Source organism: Hyperolius riggenbachi, chromosome 7, assembly GCF_040937935.1.
Source record: "Hyperolius riggenbachi isolate aHypRig1 chromosome 7, aHypRig1.pri, whole genome shotgun sequence".
In the NCBI taxonomy this organism is placed as follows: Eukaryota; Metazoa; Chordata; class Amphibia; order Anura; family Hyperoliidae; genus Hyperolius; species Hyperolius riggenbachi.
In genome coordinates, this window is record NC_090652.1 from 234,496,241 (window position 1) to 234,515,769 (window position 19,529).

The following is a 19,529-nucleotide window of genomic DNA, read 5'->3' on the forward strand; positions in this document are numbered from 1 at the left end:
CACAATCAGCAGGCACATTGTAGCCAATCAGGCTACACTCCCTCTTCGAGCCCCAGCCCCCCTTATAAAAGGCAAGCAGGCAGAGTCAGGCTTTTCACTCACTCGTGTGCCTGCAGTAATTAGTGAAGGGATAGCTGCTGCAGACTCTCATAGGGAAAGCTTAGTTAGGCTCTTGTAGGCCTCTTAGCTTGCTCCTTGCTGATTCTTATTGCTAAAAAAGCACCCCACAACAGCTCTTTTGAGAGCTAATCTTGTTCTTGTGATCTATTTTTTTTCTGTGTGTCCCACTGACACTTGTGTTGCATAGACAGCCTTGCTAATTCCTACTGTGTGTGCCACTGCTAGGCCCAGCACATTCAGTGACTACCAGGCTTGCTCAAATCCGAATTTGGGAGATACCCGGATAGTTCTATCCGGATATCTCCCAGTAAAGCTGTGCGGGGGGGGGGTCAATTTTACCTGTATGACGTCTTCTTCGGTACGTCTTCTTCGGTACGATGCACTCCAAGTGCCCCATGCGCCGGTCACGTGACTACAAACACTTCCTTCCTCAACCCGGAAGGTGGAAGTGTTTGTAGTTACGTGACCGGCGCATGCGGCGCTTGGAGTGCATCGTGGGAGGCGACGCGTACGGAGCGAAGAAGATGTCATGCAGGTAAGATTGACCTCCCAGCTTTACTGGGAGATATCCGGATAGAACTATCTGGGTATCTCCCGAATTCGGATTTGAGCAAGCCTGGTGACTACTACCTGTGTGTGTCATGATTCTAATGCATTGGTATGCAATGCAAGGGAATCGCAAGGAAGATTGGTCTGTCACTATGCAAGAAACACTGAGACTGGAATTAAAGGAATGAATAAAGATTTATTGCAAACAAACTCAAAAGATAAACAGCATAAATGTTGTACATTAAGCTCATGTACAGAGTTATGCAACTAAACTGTCAAACAGCTTACACAAACAACAATAGGCATTAAGATCATGCATAGAATCAAATAATCAGGACGCATAAACAATTTAGCATTAAGTTTATGCAGAGAATCATACAATCAGGACGCATAAACAATTGACATTAAGTTTATGCAGAGAATCATACAATCAGGACGCATAAACAATTGACATTAAGTTTATGCAGAGAATCTGACCATCAGGACGCATAAACAATTAGCATTAAATTTATGCAGAGAATCATACAATTAGGATGCATAAACAATTAGCATTAAGTTTATGCAGAGAATCCTACAACCAGGACGCATAAACAATAGCATTAAGTTTATGCAGAGAATCATACAAACGTCAGGCTATTAGTATAAGCAATGGTGCAACTGGAAACTGACACAGTAGCAGAACCTATCAGGGATTGTATATGCTATGGACCCCCTGCATATAGGATAATATGCAAAGGTATCCCAAGCATAACAATAGTGTGCACACTAAACCCTGAACCTTACTGATATATACACTTAGGAATTATATACACTATATACATAGGCAAAGTAACAGAATATAATCGGCAGGCAATGGAACGTCACACATGCAGGGTCAAACCAGAGGAACAATCAAGATACAATCGCTTAGGCAAAGGGTTAGTCAAATACAGCAAATAGGTCAAACACGGTAAGAGAAGATACAAGGCTAAGCAAGACAGGAAGGCTAGGACTCAGGACCAGGAACTGACATTGATGAGCTAGTACAGAGTGGTCTGTTAAAGCAGCTTATATAGTGTGCAAGAAAGTCAGATGTAAAAGTCTAGGTGATCCCAGAGCTGCCCTCATTAAATCTGCAATAACAGTTTTTGTGAGTGAGACCTCTGCTGGTGGCAGAGAATACTTCAAGCAGTTTCAAACACTGAGGACACAGAGGACATCTGGTGGCGAAATGGAGGAAGTTCATCAATAGTTCAGGAAATTTGCCAGCAGATGCATTTTGTTACAGTGTGTGACCGGTGCACACACTGGAGCTAGTACAGAGTGGTCTGTTAAAGCAGCTTATATAGTGTGCAAGAAAGTCAGATGTAAAAGTCTAGGTGATCCCAGAGCTGCCCTCATTAAATCTGCAATAACAGTTTTTGTGAGTAAGACCTCTGCTGGTGGCAGAGAATACTTCAAGCAGTTTCAAACACTGAGGACACAGAGGACATCTGCTGGCGAAATGGAGGAAGTTCATCAATAATTCAGGAAATTTGCCAGCAGATGCATTTTGTGACAGTGTGTGACCGGTGCACATTGTAATACCCACTGCATATACCTACCTGTTGTTCACTGTGCACCCACCCACCTACGTGAGCGCACGCAGTGTCACTGTGCCTGTTCGGTACCTGTCTGTGTGTGACAGGTGCACATTGTAATACCCACTGCATATACCTACCTGTTGTTCACTGTGCACCCACCCACCTACGTGAATGCACACAGTGTCACTGTGCCTGTCCGGCACCTGTCTGTGTGTGACAGGTGCACACTGTAATACCCATCACTGCATATACCTACTACTACCTGTTGTTCACTTCAGTGCACCCACCCACCTACGTGAGTGCACACAGTGTGATATACCACTCCATGCATACCAGTTAATTGCACCTGTGTGACTGCACATTGTATTACTCAAGTCAGTGCATACCTTTCACTTCATCCCCCTCGATATGGACAAAACGGAAAAAACAGGTAGAGGCAGAGGTAGAGGCAGACCCAGAGGAAGGCCAGCCAGCAGGTCGTGGTGATGTGATTTCGTGTGGCCCTGGACCAAAGTACAGTGCTCAGAAGAAGGCACGTCCCATCAACTCCCAAGATTGTCAGGACGTCGTTGACTATTTAACACAGAACACCTCATCTTCCGCAGCCACCAGCGCTACTCCAAGTACCACATCCACTACATTTGACAGTTCGCAGGAGTTATTTGGTGGGTAAATCACTGAAGCACAGCCATTATTGGTACAACCAGATGAAGGCGCTAAGCAAGTTACACCACCTCATATGTCTGAGTTGAGTGACACTATGGATGTAGCGTATGCGGAGGAGGATGATGAACCACCTGCTGTTGGTGCAGTTTTGGAGGTGTCTGAGGCAAGCGAAACTGGGCAGGATGATTATTATGATGACGATGATACGGATCCCACGTATGTTCCCAATAGAGGAGATGAACAGGGGGATAGTTCAGAGAGGGGAGTTAGAGAGGAGTAGGAGGAGACGAGTTCCTGAAAGAAGCAGGGGGAGCTTGTCGTCAGAAACAACTGGTGGCAGTGTCCGGCACCATGTATCGCCACCTATGTACAGCCAGCCAACATGCCCTTCAACATCAGCTGTTGATGCCAGCATAGTGCCATCACCCCAGGGGGGCTCAGGAGTTTGGAAATGTTTTAATGTGTCTGCCTCAGATCCCTCAGATAAGAGCAATGCCACCTGTTCTCTCTGCCTCCAAAAATTGAGCCGTGGAAAAGCCAACACCCACGTAGGGACAAGTGCCTTACGAAGGCACATGGAGAAAAGGCACAAACTGCAATGGGAAGAGCCCCTGAGCAAAAGCAGCACACAAAAGAAAAGCCACCCTCCTTCTACTCTTCCTCCTTCAGGTGCATCATCTTCAGCCGCTTTCTCCCTTGCACCTTCACACCCACCCTCCTCCACTCCGCCTCTAACCTTGAGCGGTTCCTGCTCCTCTGCACACAGCAGCCAGGTGTCTGTGAAGGAAATCTTTGAGCGGAAGAAGCCAATTTCTGCCAGTCACCCCCTTGCCCGGCATCTGACAGCAGGCTTGGCGGAACTTTTAGCTCGCCAGCTGTTATCATACCAGCTGGTGGACTCTGAGGCCTTCCGTAAATTTGTGGCCATTGGGACACTGGCACACCGCAGTGGAAGATGCCAGGCCACAATTATTTCTCTAAAAAGGCGATACCCAAACTGTACTGTGAAGTTGAGAGGCAAGTGGTGTCATCTCTGGCACACAGCGTTGGGTCAAGGGTCCACCTGACCACGGATGCCTGGTCTGCCAAGCACGGTCAGGGCAGCTACATTACTTACACAGCCCATTGGGCCATCCTGGTGACCGATGGCAAGCAGGGAGTACGTGGCTGTGCAGCGGACCAACTTTTGACACCTCCACGCCTGGCAGGCAGGCCTCCTGCCACCTCCTCTCCTCCTGCTACATCCTCTTCACTGTCCTCATCCTCCTCCTCCTTGGCTGAGTGGCAGTTCAACTCTACTGATGCTGCGATCTTTTCTCCAGCTACACAGCCTCAGCTCCCCAGGGCCTATGCTGCATGCCAGGTACGACGGTGTCACGCCATCTTAGACATGTCTTGCCTCAAAGCGGAGAGTCACACTGGAGCAGCTCTCCTGGCTGCTCTTAATAAACAGGTGGATCAGTGGCTGACCCCGCACCAGCTAGAGATCGGCAACGTGGTGTGTGACAACGGCAGCAATCTCATTTCTGCTTTGAATTTGGGAAAGCTGACACATGTACCCTGCATGGCACATGTGCTGAATCTAGTCATTCAAAGATTTTTGTCAAAGTACCCAGGCTTAGAGGATGTCCTGAAGCAGGCCAGGAAGTTGTGTGGGCATTTCAGGCGGTCTTACATGGCCATGGAACACTTTGCCGAGATTCAGCAGAGAAACAAGTTGCCGGTGAGACACCTCATTTGCGATAGCCCGACTTGCTGGAATTCAACCCTCCTTATGTTCTCTCGCCTGATAGAACAAGAGAAAGCTGTCACCCAGTACCTCTACAATTTCAGTAGGACATAATCTCTGGAGATGGGGATGTTCTAGCCCAACAACTGGACACTCATGCGAAATGCATGCAGGCTCATGCGGCCGTTTGAGGAGGTGACCAACCTGGTGAGTCGCAGTGAAGGCACCATCAGCTACTTGATCCCGTACGCTTACTTCCTGGAGCGTGCCGTGCGTAGAGTGGTGGATCAAGCTGTGGAGGAGCGTGAAGAGAAACAGTTATGGGAGGAACAGTTGTGGGAGCAATTTTCAGCAAAACCAGATGTTTTCTCAACACCTGCAGCAGCACAGAGGGGGGGGGGGGGAGGAGGAAGAGTCAAGTGGGGAAGAGCAGTCAGACTTGGATGATGAGGAAGGTGTTTCTTTGGAGGAGGCGGCGACAGAAGAACAGCAGCAGGCATCGCAGGGGGCTTGTGCAGCTCAACGTTCCCGTGGTATTGTTCATGGCGAGGGGAGAAGGAGGACTTACCTGACGTCACTGAGGAAAAGGAAGAGGAGATGGATAGTACGTCTGGATCCAACTTTGTGCAGATGGCGTCTTTCATGCTGTCCAGCCTGCAGAGGGACCACCATATAAAAAAACTCAAGGGGAATGAGCTGTACTGGGTAGCCATGCTACTAGACCCTCGGTATAGGCACAAAGCAGCGGACATGCTACCAAGTCACCTGAAGGCAGAAAGGATGCCGCACTTGCAGAACAAGCTGGCGACTATGCTTTACAGTGCGTTTAAGGGTGATGTCACAGCACAACGGAATAAAGGTACCACTGCCAGTAATCCTTCTCCCATGTCCACGCAGGCAAGGACAGGACGCTCCAGCGATTTCATGGTGATGTTGGACATGCAGACATTCTTTAGTCCAACGCCTCGCCTTAGCGCTTCCAGATCCACCCTCCACCAATGCCTCGACCGGCAGGTATCCGACTACCTGGCCTTAAGTGTGGATGTAGACACTGTGAGCAGCGATGAACCCTTGGACTACTGATGCGCAGGCTTGACCTGTGGCCAGAGCTGTCCCAATTTGCCATCCAACTTCAGTCTTGTCCTGCCTCAAGCGTCCTATCAGAAAGGACCTTCAGCGCAGCTGGAGGCATTGTCACTGAGAAGAGAAGTTGCCTAAGTCACAAAAGTGTTCAGTACCTGACCTTTATCAAAATTAATGAGGCATGGATCCCCAAAGCCTACTGTCCGCCCCAAGACTAAGTCAATCACCACACACAGCATCTCTGCCTGCATGCCGTGTGACTGTCTGCCCCAAGACTAAGTCACTCCCCACACAGCACCTCTGCCCGCAGGCCGCTTAACTGCCTTCTCCACCACCACCAATAGGGTTCAGGACTCCAGGTGGATTCCTGAATTTTTAAGGCCGCTACTAGCAGCGGCCGCTATACTAATTTTTCCAGTGCGTATACATGCCTGCCTATTTTTTCTGGCTGCACTGCAGCTGCAACCACAAAACAAAAGGCATGTACATGTGCCAATTCCCCTTCGTGATCATTACCTTGCCGCGGTGAAGGGGCTTGCGTATCACAATGAAGCAATGACCGCCGGCTATATGAGTGTCTCAGGGGGGCGGGCACACCCAAGATAATAAGGTCTTTGCTTCATTGTGGACAGACCAAATTTGATCAGCTGGAAAGTCACTGTTCTGTCATTGAGCTACCTCAGCCCGGCGACCGTATGGGCTTGAAAACTCCCATCGCCTGCACTCTCGCCATGGTGCGCACCAGTCCAGCACGGTCGTCACTACACAAACAGCTGTTTGCGGTGCGTTACACAGTGAGTTTGGTGTGTTAGTGTGAAGCAGTACTATAATTACACTCCCTGATTGATGTATACACATGCAAGATGTTTTAAAGCACTGGGCTTGAAAGCCGCCATCACCTGCACTCTGGCCATGGTGCGCACCAGTCCAGAACGGCCGTCACTACACAAACAGCTGTTTGCGGTGCGTTACACAGCGAGTTTGATAACATAAAATCTGTACATATAAAAGAAATAATATGACAAAAAACATAACGTTGCAAGTTTCTAAAACAATAACATATTTCAAAAACTTTAATGTTGTAACTATATTTATCGGGCGCCCTTTTTTCTGCTTTGGGAGCTGTATTACCGACAAATGCATTAGTCTATGGCGGTGTCGGCAACTTTTTTTCTGCTACCAACTGAAAAATGTGTGTCATTAAGTTCCACTTTAACTTTATTTCTGTAGAAAGTAGAAAGTATGCATATAGTCCTAGTCCATTGACTGAGTTGCTCAATACCTCTACAACTTTTCAGCTTTGAAAAAATCTCCAAAGTAAGAACAAAAATGTGACCGCAGAATGGCAAAGGTATGAATCTTCTGCCAAACAGAAAGTATCACAGCAATTGTTTTCTACTGAAATCAGCTCTATTAACTTTACAGGAAAGCTGTTGGCACTATATCATCCACAGGTGACACATTCAGAAGTAAAAACAAAGCTGTTAAACTGGAATAATAATTTAAAAAATACCACGACCCTCACATAGCAATCTCTGTCAAAAGAAAACAGCATCAAATGTCAGCAAAGGAAAAGATCTTTCATTCTTGCACTAGCTATTCACAGCTGAGCTGGTCAATAATAATGAAGGGTGAGTACATTAGCTACAAGGAGACAGTTAAATGATAGCTAAAGTTTCTGGAGTTGGAGAGTAGCAAAAGTTCAAAGTCACAGTGTTCTCATCCTGAGTCAAAATGACAAATAAACATCTTGGGCCTGATTCAGTGGTAGAGATGGCTTGATTTTAGGTGTGCGAACCTCGAATGAGAACTTCCGCAAAAGTTTGCGAACCTGCAAACTTTACAAACCGCAATAGACTTCAATGGGCAGGTGAATTTTCAAAACTTCAAACACTAATTCTGGCCACAAAAGTGATGGAAAAGATGTTTCAAGGGGTGTAACACCTGGAGGGGGGGATGGCGGAGTGGGATAAATGGCAAAAGTCCCAGGGAAAAGTACGGATTTCACGCACAGCAGGGTTTTAAGGTCAGAAATCACATTGCATGCTAAATTGGAGTCATAAAGTGCTTTAAAACATTTTGCGTGTGTATACATCATTAAGGTAGTGTAATTAGTGTACTGCTTCACACTGACACACCAAACTCACTGTGTAACGCACCGCAAACAGCTGTTTGTGTAGTGATGTCCGTGATGGAATGGTGCGCACCATGGCGAGAGTGCAGGTGATGGCGGTTTTCAAGCCCATATGGTCGCTGGGCTGAATGACAGAACAACAGTGACTGTACAGCTGATCGAATTTGGTCTGTCCACAATGCAGCAACAACCTTATTATCTTAGGTCAGGTGTGCCCCCCAACACACTCATATAGCCGGTCATTGCTTCATTGTGATACGCACGCCCCTTCACCGGGGCAAGGCAATGAACAAGAAGGGGAAATTACATATGTACATGCCTTTTGTTTTGTTGTTGCAGCCGCAGTGCAGCCAGAAAAATTAGGCAGACATGTACACGCACCAGAAAAAAATATTATTGTTTTTGTTAGCGCCCGTAAAAATTCAGGAATCCACCTGGAGTCCTGGACCTTGTTGGTGGTGGCAGAGAAGGCAGTCAAGCGGCCTGCAGGCAGAGATGCTGTGTGGGGACCGACTTAGTCTTGGGGCAGGCAGTCACACGGCATGCTGGCAGAGATGCTGTGTGTGGGGACTGACTTAGTCTTCGGGCAGGCCTGACCGTGCTTTGCAGACCAGGCATCCATGGTCAGATGGACTCTTGACCCCACACTGTGTGCCAGAGATGACACCATTTGCCTTTCAACATCTCGGTACAGTTTGGGTATCGCCTTTTTTGAGAAATAATTGCGGCTTGGTAACTTCCACTGCGGTGTGTGGCTTTGCTTTTGTGTGCTGTTTTTCCTCAGGTGGTCATCCCATTGCAGTTTGTGCTTTGTCATCATGTGCCTTCGTAAGGAAGTTGTCCCTACGCGGGTCTTGGTCTTTCCATGGCTCAATTTCAGGTGGCAGAGAGTACAGATGGCATTGCTCTCATCTGAGGGAGACACACACAAAAAATTCCACACCACTGAGCCCTGGGATGATGGCAATTTGGTGGCTGCCGACTGAGTGTTAAAGTGAACCGAGCATCATTTTTAACACCCAGGGCAGCTCTATAACAAATTAAAAATACATTCTAAAAATGTGGTTTATTATTAAAAAAACTTTCACTTTACCTCATTTTTTTACATCTAAGGGTTAAAATAGCCACTTTGTTCGTCCATAAAGGACCTGCAGTCACTGAGCAGGAGATGGTGGAACACAGATAAGAAATCACCTCATTAGACTTAATTGACCACAAACAAACCAGCATTGTACTTCAAACAGAAAACATCAGTTACAGTTGAAGAATTTCACAACTAGCCTGGACAATGCTAGTTGTAAAATAGCAGGGGTTGAGCTTCTGAACAATGGCAGCCCTTGCAGCTATTTGAAGGTAGGAGCTGCTTGGATCCCTTTAAGTGGGGTGCCAGATTCAGAGCAGGAGGAGAAAGATATGTCACTGTTCCGTGCGTAGGCTGAGGAAGATGAGGTGTTCTGTGTTAAATGGTCAACTACGTCCTGACAATCTTGGGGGTTGATGGCACTTGCCTTCTGAACACTGTACTTTGGTCCAGGGCGACAAAATCACGACAGCACGACCTCGAACTGACCTGCCGGGTGGTTTGCCTCTGGCTCTGCCTCTTTTTGTCCATATTGAGGGGAATGAAGTGAAAGGTATGCACTGACTTGACTAATACAATGTGCAGTCACACAGGTGCAGTGAAAGGTATACAATGACTGCTGGTATAATAATGTGCAGTCACACAGGTGCAGTGAAAGGTATGCAGTGACTGCTGGTATAACAATGTGCAGTCACACAGGTGCAGTGAAAAGGTATGCAGTCACTGGTATTACAATACAATGTGCAGCTGCCATACAGATGCAGTTAACAGGGATGCACGGTCTGGTATATAAAACAGTGAGCGGTCACACAGGTGCAGTGAAAGGTATGCACACACTGGTATTATAATACAATGTGCAGCTGTCACACACACAGGTGCAGTGAACAGGTATGCAGTGACTGGTATATAAAGCGGTGTGCTGTTACACAGGTGCAGTGAAAGGTATGCATGGACTGCTATTACAAATGTGCAGCTGTCTCACACACAGGTGGAGTGAACAGGTATGCAGTGAAAGGTATATAAAACTGTGTGCTGTTACAAAGGTGCAGTGAAAGGTATGCACCGACTGGTATTACATATGTGCAGCTGTCACACACAAAGGTGCAGTGAAAAGGTAGGCACCGAATGTGCTGGGCCTGGCACAGTATAGCAATTAGCAAGGGCCAGCTGTGACAGACAGGGCTGTATATGCAAGTTTCAGTGGGCCACACAAAAAAAAAAACACATCACAAGAACATTAGCTCTCAAAAGAGCTGTTTTGGGGTACTTTTCATCAACAAATATCAGCAAGGAGCAAGCTAACAGACCTGCTAACTATTGCTTTCCCTATCTTTCCAATGCCTCTCCCTTCTCTCACTAATACTGCAGCACACAGAGTGAAAAAATGGCTGACACTGGTGCCTTATATGAGGGGGTGGGGCTCAAGGAGGGAGCGCAGTCTGATTGGCTGCCATGTGTCTGCCAACTGGGATGTAGAGGGTCAAAGTTTAGCCCAAAGATATAGTATAGGGGGCAGGTTGAACTTGCATAAAGTTCTCGTTCGATCACGAACGCGAACCCGCAATGTTTGCGTGAATAAGTTTGCATGCGAACCTTTCGGGCCATCACTATTCAGAGGCACACATTGTGCTAAACATGTGCATATGGGACAAGTTGGTAAAAGCAAGATTCTGTTGCAGGTAAACAACGATGAGGCTGCTAAGCGTAGTGCAACAAAAATGAGCGCGTGCTAAATAGCGGGCACCAGTGCCATCCGGTGCCATCCGCTATGTGAACTGTGGCTACCAATAACAGCAAAGCATCCACTGTTAGCAGCCGCAGTTTGCATAGTGGGTCGCCCCGGTGCCCACTGTTTAGTGGGTGGCTATTTTTTTGTAGCAGAGGGAGGATTAAGGTTAGGTGCCACCAGGGGGTTATTAGTTGTCTGTGGGGTTATTAGCTGTGGGGGAGTTATAAGTTACCCAGGGAGGAAATGAGTTGCCGGGGGGGGGGGGGGGTTATTAAATGCCCACCAGTGGAGTGTTCTGTATGAGTGTAGGGAGAGGTTAGATCATAGTGAAATAACAGCAAGTATTGCAGAGATGTCACTATATCAATTAAGTAGTAGAATATCATTACATTTTTATATTCTACTACCACTATTATATGCTCCTTTAACCGTTTTTGTTTTTTTTGTTTGTTTGTTTGCCCGCGCCCAAATTAGTGTGCAGCATTTTGAAATGTATGCAACAACGAACAAGGATATATACCTCAGACAATTTCAGCTGATTGAGGCCTGTTTTCTAGTTAAATATAAAATTAAGTGCAAAGCTTTGAAGATTGAGAATGTAACCATTTGATGCCTGATACAGTGAGTGCAAACCTTTGAAGAGTGAGAATGTAGCCATTTGCTACCTGATACAGTGATTTTCTCCATATGCAAACTGAGAATAGAAGGCAGTATATCAGATTTGCACCCCACAATGATAGGGTACTTCTTACTGACTTCATTTTTGGAAAGTCACCTCTTGCTATTTAAAGGTAATTGAGGCTGCACTGGGGAGATATCATCATCCAAAGCTGAAAATTAGATGGGTAATACCTTGAAAATGATTTGCACCTGCCAAAGGTGGGTCATTAGGAATGAAGCAGCTGGCTAGTGATAGGCATAATATAGGTTGGGATGATTGAAAATGCCCATTTCCGATTCCACAGAAATTCCAATTTCCGATTTTCTGTGTTTCCAATTTCTGTTTTTACAATTTTCCATTTTTACGATTCTGATTTTCAAATAGTTTATTAGCCATTTTTTTGCATCACAGGATGCAAAAAAAAAAAAAACAGAAATACAGAAATTAGAAAAACGGAAAATAAGTATTGTGAGTGGTGTACAATTCTTTGCAGAAGAATTCTGCATTCTCTGATTGGTCCAATGCTTCTGAGTTCTTTGATTGGGCTAAAACTACCGTGGAAATTTCAATACCCCGGAATCCAAATGAGCATCTGTAGTATAGGTAGGGGATAGGTCAGTGTTAGGCATAGATGCAGGGTAGCTCCGCACATGGGCGGAGCTACGTCCAGTGCGTCTGACGTCACCACGATACGAGAACGGTGGTGGTTGAATCGGGTCACGGAGCGAAGGACCATAGCGCGCCACACGGGAGCCCGGGAGAGGAATCGGGACGCCGATACCCACATCCAGACGGGACTAGGCCTAATGTTGCAACAGACCCTATTGTTGGTCCATGTGATGTGCCTGATTACCAAGAACCCATACGTGAGTGCGCAGGAAGCATATTGGTTTTAAAAGGTTTTATGCTATTTTGTGATTTTATGTTTTATATGATTGGAGATCGATTACTGCAATATTAAATAGAAGTTGAAGATCTACAGTGCCAGTGAGGATTTGTGATGTAAGCGATAGATCCACCTGATTTCTGAGGTGGCCATCATCTGGTGAGCGAGCTACAGTGGAAGTTTATGGTCACGTGTGCTGCACTATTGTCACTGAAACACGGGTGGTGTGTGATTTTGTTATAACAGAGTTACGCTATGTGGAGCCTTTTGTATATATATTTTTTAGGAGCATCTGATGCAGTGGGGAGCGCGATTCAACTTTGAGTAACCAAGTGTATTGCTGTGTCCCCAGTGGAGATATTTTCCTACAGTAAATTCTTGCATCAGCGAAAATAAATAAGCCACCCTCCAGTGGGACTATGACCATCACCACAACACTTAAAGCTGTACTTATTTATTGTTTTTCTTTTTTTTCCATGTATTTATTGCTGTTTGTTACCCGATTGGAGAAATTCCCTCAATTCGTGTGGCCAAGTTTTTCATCTCCAGAAAATCTTCGTTGTAGTTAAACCGACAGTAATAAAACCAAAATGGAAGTTAAAAGTTAAAACCTTTTGTCTTGCTCAACCCAAAATAAAACCAAAGAACCTCTCCAGAAGCTGCTGAAATATGCTATGCTATGCTCACATGTGTTTACAAATCCAGCTAGATATGACAGTGCAGTTTCTAGGAGAAAAAAAAGAGTAAGGGAGAAAATGACATCAGGATTGGCTTCAGTCTGAGGCAGTAAAGATAGAAAACGCCTGGAACAGTTTTTCTTTTTATTTACTATATAAAATTCACTGAAATCAAAATGTGGACAGTACAATACACATGTTATGTAATTAAAACAAGTATTTTTCTACTTATATAGGGTTTTTTCCTGGGACAGTGTAGCTGTCCCTGCTGCTTTAAAGGGTGCTACTAGGGCTTGTTTCTATCAGAAAGAACAGATAGCCAGGATCAGACAGAAATGTATGCAGTAGTGCCTTTGTATAACAAACTGCAAAACAAAGAATATCAGACATTACTTTTTATGCAAGGTTGGATGTCCTTGCAGATTTTTAAAATGTGTGTAGTGCAAAACAGCATCACAATGCATTTAATGAAAACCAGCCTTAACTGAGAAATAAATATTGTTGACCACAAGCTGTTTAGTTTATGGATTTCTGATCATGTCTTTTGGATACAATAACACATGGATAAGAGAGAAAAGGCATTCTCATGTAACTCCTTATTTGACTTTTATCACAAGAAAAGAATGAAAGCTTCAATAGATTTAAATCTTCCTGAACTGGCTATGGGTTTGCAAATAAGGCTCATGAAATCCAAGCAGGATCAAGTGTTTGTGCTGAAAATTGGAATGTCTCCCTCGAGACTTACTATCGTCTTTGAAGTCTCATTTAGAAACTGAGTGAGCAACACGCTTACGTGTTCACTGCTGCTAGATGATGTGCTAGATCATTTGGGCAATATTCAGCTTGATTGCCAAACGTTATAAATAAGGCTTGCAGGTACAGTGTTTTTAAAAAACAAAATATGTGTATTTGTTTTATTTTATTTAGAATAAAGATGGACAGCATGTGGTCAAGCAGTAAGTGCATAGCACTTTCATTAAAAAGCACAAACAGCTAGTGCAGTCACTGTGAGGACAGTTCCATGTATTGTTAGGCCATATCGTCATTAGGGATGGCCGAACACCGCGATTTTGCATTCATGAATTTTACCGTAAAAATTTGCAAACCAGAAATTTGTGGTGAGTCCCATTGACTTTAATGGCAGGCAAACATCAAAAATCTTCAGGGCATCTCTGCAGCCACAATTTCTTTTACAAAGATGTACAAAGTGTACAAAAATCCAGACAGAGGCATGGCGGAGGGGCATCAAGCGCTAAATGTTCCTCCAAAAAACCATATCTTCATGAGGCTTTTCTTCATGCATAAATGCCAAGAATCACATATAGTTTCTAGCTTTTTTCCAATTAAGGTCTTTAGAATGGCTGCCATGTTTACCTGCCTAAAAACTGTAATGTGCCGCCACTGTCTGATATGCCTAAAAAATTTTGTATTTTTCTGCCTAAACATTTTAAATTGCAGTTACAGTATATGAGACCTAAAAAAGTGGGCTAGAACATTGTTCTTGCAGCCACATTGGAAGCCTGAAGATTGGATAATATTAGAATTTCAGCCTGCAGACAGAGGCCTGGAGTTTCTATCACGCCCCAGGGTAATAATATATATATATATATATATATATATATATATATATATATATTTATTTATTTATTTTGGGGGGGTAAAGCTAATTGAAGTAGGACCGAATTAGATGCTGTGTGCTATGCTGTTGGTGCTGTAGGATAGCTGTGCCTATGGCCAGGGTGGACATAAGGCCTGGCGTTATTGGCATGCGCCAAGGTAATATTATTGTTTTGTTTGGATAAAGCTGATGGAAGTAAGAACAACTGAGATACTAGGTGCTGTGCTGGTAGTGGTTCTAAACAGTTCAATTGATTGTATGTAACTTGGTTATACTGTTCAGCCAGGCCCATTAACTACATGAATGTGGCAAGACTGGAGATTCATCAACTTTCAAAACTCCTTTGTGCAAAAACTGTCAACATCTCAACTCACAACACTATTTTTGGTCGCCCAGATTTGACAATTCCTTGATTCTCAACTTGGAAAAGTGCTCATTGTTTTACACCTGGAGCTTGGTTTAAATATCATATTGCACAGCGCACAATACATGTGGTAGACCTTTCCTTGCAGTAGAGACAGTTCTGATTTTATTGTCATATGTATCATGGCGGGGATGTTGCACTACATGAACCAGATTGATTGCTGAATGGAATATGGATGGAACATGGATGGAACATTAACTTATTTGAGGTTGCATCCTATTGAACTTTAGTGATGTTGATTACATCTAGCCTCTGGGGAAGTGATTTTGGTTACAAAACGAAGGGTTCTGAATTGATGATTGCCAGATAAAACCTCTCTGTACTACTACTATGTATGTAAATTGTGCAATATTTTATGTAAAATGATTGATATTGTTTCTGTTGCTGTAAAAAATTTTAATGAATGAATAAATAAAAATTAAATGTATCTATACAAATTAACTCCACTTTAGAGTGCATGATGTCAAATATCATCTAACTTGCTTCCCAAAGCACAAAAGTTATCTTGTGAGTTATTTTACATACAGTATATTTCTCTTCTCTTATTTATATACCGGTAATTACTTTTCAGCACACAGCAAGCAAAACATCACTCAAAATTATTTGTCCCAGACAAATGTAAGTTTAATATTATTCTTTTCATTTTCTTTGCAGTACTTTTTATTTACTACACATAGAAATGGCATTATATAGATATGGTGGGCAAAAAGAAGAAGCAACTCCTGAGAAAAACTTACATCTGGTCTTTAGTCCTATCTGGCATAAATAATTCTACCCCATTTATGACACTTAAAATGAAGACTCAAAATCACTAATTAATACTAATGTGTTTCCAATTAGCACATAATTTAAAAACAATCAAAATAGTTGAAGTTAATGAGGGGGAAAGGGTACCAAAATGAAAGCATCCAATTATTTATCTGTTATTGCATCATATAAAAAACACACCAGTGGACAAAGATATAACTATATAGTCCGTTTTATTTAAAGAAGTAATAATGCAAAAAAAAAAAAAGTAGCCAATACAATGGCAGAAAAGAGTTTGCACCTAAATTAATTTAAATTGAGCCATACAAATCAAACCAGGGATAAGCCCCTTCTCTATGCAAAACGTTTACCATGCACTAACCGCTCTTAATACTAGGACTGAATTTAAACACTTTGCCTTCCCACTAGATCAACTCAAAGGTCCATCTATTGGGGTCAGGGGCAGCTCTTCCATGAAGCAATGGGAATCACATACTTCAGGGCGGCAACAATTAGAGGGCGGAAGAGATGACCCCTCCCCAAATGATCCCCTCTTCCCACTCCCTGTCTCCCCCTCCCTAGATGTGGGGCATCATTTCATTCACCTGCTCTCAGCACTCCAGTGATGGGATCTCCATCCGCCTTTCCAGTGTCCTGTATCCAAGGCTACAGTGGTGTCGCATGTGACCTGTTATGTGCTGCTGGGTCACATGAGGCATCGCTGTAGTCAGAGTAGAAGTAGGACTAAATGTGTGGCTGGTGATCCCGTGGCTAATCTGCTGAGAGTGAGTGAGTGATGCGGCACCGATACAGTGCATACCCGGCACCCTGGGGATAAGATGCTGCGAGCCAGTAGGGAGGAGATGCTGTCTTATAGGAAGAGGAGAGAGGTAAGCATAGTGCCAGTGCCTGCAATGCACAGCCTGATGTCTCTCCTCTCCAGCTTTGCACACACGCATTGGGATGGGGGGTTGGGGTTGGCATCCATTCCTCACAATGTATTGCTTCAGGCGAACCGGCCCTGGTTGGGGTTAGTTTCTCCATTATCAGGGGAGGACTGGGACCTTTTGGCCTGGAGGGAAAACACAAACTAGAGGCCCATTTTCACAGCAGCCCGGGCCAAAATTACATCACACACGTGCCCCACGTGCTAAATGCCAAAAGTGACATGGGAAATACAGCAAGGACACATGAGGGACAGCGTGACAGATAAAGTATAATGCACTGGCAATGGGGGGGGGGGGGGAGGGCAGATAAAACATTTTGAGTTACAACGGCCAGGGTTTCCGTCGCATTCATTGTTTGTGATTATCGCACTGGATTGACCACATCAACCCGAGATTTCCCAGCATCTCAGATCGATACTTTCAACCAATTTCCACCCGAAATCAGACAGAAATTTACCACGGACCCTGCAGGCAAGCCTCTGCTCTGCATCATGCTGTTTATATTAACCAAATTGCCACCCTCTAATTACTCTGTAATTAGGCATTGATTTCCCTCGGCCAGCCTAGTGGTTCACATTGCCTTATACAAAAACATGTACCAGGAACTGTACCAGCCCTAAATCATTAAATGAGAGGCAGCCTTGGGGGGAAATTGTCCCCCTTCCTCCCTGGCCAGTCCTCCCCTGTCCATTATGCAGCTGGCTGGGGCCCTGCCCTAGCTCTGCTCTTCAATATCACATGGCAAGTGGGACACAGAGAAGTTCAGATCAGAGGTGGGAAAAAAACACCTGCGAGATGCTTTTGTATTGTGCATCTGCCACACTATGACTATGACTAAGAAGCTATAAAGGCTGCTATAGTTGCTAAGTACCAGTTAACCACATAAGTCCATATGACAAAAACTTTCAGGCTTTGCAAAAACCTACACTGATGTGGCATCATAAATAGGTACAGGAATCTGCAGTACACCAGTAGCAGTAATAAAAACATTTTATTTAGAAGTCAAGAAACTGATCCTGGCAGTGATGTGACAGCCATCAGTTACCAGCTGTAACCACATTCCAGCAATGGTCTGGAGAATGTAAGTGATACCTTGGTGTTTGAATGGTATTTGAATTCCTTGGTTTCAACATCCAGAACATTTTGACCAGTACAACTGAAATGTCCCCAAATCAAAGAAAGACTTATTCAAGCAACTCATTCATGGAGCAAACTCTACCTGTATAATTTAAATATTTTGCATTCAGAGGAAGATATGTATAGATTGCACACATTAATCATTATGTGCTTGAGTTAATGACACTGTAGGTGGTAGCTAGCTACATGAGTGCATAATACAGACATCTGCTCTATGTATTGTCCTATCATGTTTTTAGATAGTCTGCTGGGACAAAGTCTTTTTAAAGGGAAGGTGATCTTTTTAAACTCCAGAATTAGGAAATAAAACTTTAAAGTATGTGGATGAGCAAAAGCTTACTGCTTCCCAAAGCAGCAGCAAGAAAAATATCTACATGGGAAACATCAAGGCGTCCTGCCCCGGGGGTGCCCTTGATGTCTCACAAATGAATATTTTATTTCTCCAAAGAAAGCAGTAAAAGAAAGCTGCAAGCCTGCTGTGATCGGAGTACTGCCTTCTGCCACGGCGAGACAACAAACGTAGAAACTCAGTAATTGTTCTATGCTTTGTTTGACATGTTCGAAGGAGACCCTGAATTGCTGTAAAACTTTGTGACAGGCATTACAGACAGTATCAAGAATCTAGCCAGACAGCCAAGTAGTGAAGTGAGAACTGGAAAATCAATCAATTTTAACCCTGCCACCGCTCCTACCCCCCTATTCCTAGGATGCTGTAATTTACTGCTTTACAGAAACTAAATACACACAGCGTAAAGGGGATCGGAGATAAAAGTATGACCATTTACTTCTTGATCATATTTGTCTTGTTTTTGATCATCAGAACAGCTTTTTTTTAATCAATGCCAGCTTTGTTTGAGGTGATAAATACCTTTTTGATTCTGAAAATGAATATCAGTATCTCAAATGAATTCTCAGTGATGTCTGTGTTATTCAATAACTAGAGAAAAGCATGCAAATTTCTAAGAACAAACAAAAAGATTAGGCGATTCTGTAATGAGGCTCTGCCGGATGAACCAATTAGTCTCAGCGCTGATCATCTTAGCACAGAGATCACACTGCTGTCACTGTTGATACTTCCCAGTGCTGAAGGTAAGTATTGCTAGTGTACAGGGGATGACTGAGTTACCGTATTTTTTTAACTATAAGACGCTCCTGACCATAAGACGCACCTAGGTTTAAAGGACAAAAAACTGGAAAAATACATACTAAACCAGGTGCATCCATGGTGAAGGGGCATCTTGTGGATTATTTAAGTTATCTGTATGTTTTTGGGATGTGGGAGGAAACCGGAGTGGCCAGAGGAAACCAATGCAGACATGGGGAGAACATACAAACAGATAGTGCCCTGGCTGGGATTTGAACAGGGGACCCAGCGGTACAAGGCGAGAGTGCTGCCCACATGTGTATGGGTAGAACAAGATTTATGACCAGATTCAATCAGCTTATAACCGTATTTTAATTTAAAAAAAAATCATTGTTGAACCTCTATTTGTGGGACTGCATCTGCATTGAAGGCTTTAATCAACGTTCCCTCGGTTATTCCCTTTACAGATGAAACCCCGTCTCCATCTCTCTCAACATTCACAGCCCTTCCTTGTCTCTCCTTAGAGACATCCACTGCTTTGGAGACTACCTGCCATATAAGAAGTGTGACCATTATTATTTAGCCTCTCACCCCCACCATGGTAAATGTGGCCACAACAACACTGCATCTGGTGGATGGAAACCTATATCAGAGGTAGGGAGGGCAGGCAGTTGGAAGTGCTCCAACAGCTCTGG

The 19,529-nt window shown here is 44.1% G+C and overlaps 1 protein-coding gene across 4 annotated transcripts in view; it reads right to left on the reverse strand.

Moving 5' to 3' along the window:
* The window catches only part of LOC137525789 (uncharacterized), a 311,742-nt gene that overhangs the window by 243,970 nt on the left and 48,243 nt on the right, over positions 1–19,529 (reverse strand). The window lies entirely within an intron of this gene.